This window comes from Mesoplodon densirostris, chromosome 11 (assembly GCF_025265405.1).
Source record: "Mesoplodon densirostris isolate mMesDen1 chromosome 11, mMesDen1 primary haplotype, whole genome shotgun sequence".
In the NCBI taxonomy this organism is placed as follows: domain Eukaryota; kingdom Metazoa; phylum Chordata; class Mammalia; order Artiodactyla; family Ziphiidae; genus Mesoplodon; species Mesoplodon densirostris.
In genome coordinates this window covers 4,833,008-4,833,622 of record NC_082671.1, presented here as the reverse complement: position 1 = coordinate 4,833,622, position 615 = coordinate 4,833,008, and the positions used below count along the sequence as shown (strand labels likewise).

The 615-nt window shown below is 49.6% G+C and overlaps 1 non-coding gene across 1 annotated transcript; it reads right to left on the bottom strand.

Moving 5' to 3' along the window:
* Window positions 1-107, bottom strand: LOC132499686 (U6 spliceosomal RNA). Its single transcript, XR_009533915.1, has one exon. It is a non-coding gene; the product is annotated as a U6 spliceosomal RNA (small nuclear RNA).
* Window positions 108-615: the final 508 nt, after the last annotated feature.

The window sequence follows — 615 nt, the reverse complement described above, 5'->3', positions numbered from 1 at the left end:
AAAAATATGGAACGCTTCATAAATCTGCATGGCCTCCTTGTGCAGGGGTCATGCTAATCTTCTCTGTATCATTCCAATTTTAGTATATGTGCTGCCGAAGCAAGCACTTTTTTTTTACTTTAAAAAATATGGTTACCAGAAATTTAAAAATCATGCATGTTGCTCACACTGTATTTCTGTTGGGCAACTCTTCTCTAGAGGGAAAGGCTAAGAGGGACCTAACTGGCTTCACGTGGCAAGGCAGGGTGGAAGGCTCTCTAGGGCAGGGCCAAAGGTAGCTTGACGCAGGGGTGGAGGTTGGGGGTAGGAGGGGAGTGGGGGCTGGAAGAGGGCAGAGACAACTCGACCTGGCAATGTTGAGAATGTGTTTCACGGGGCCGGCCGTGTCTGCTGTGTGTATCATGAGGCTCAGGTGTCTCTGCATCCCTCCATACCCTCTGTGCCCTTCTCCCCCGTCTTCCTTAGGTGCTGGCAGAGTGGGTCTCACCTCCAGCGGTATAACCATCACTGGACCGGAAGCTTCTCCAGCACACAGACCGTGTCTTATTTCTCTTTGTATTCTCAGTCTCAACATCATGTATAAAGACACTGAGCAAGTTTTGCCGACAGAGGGAC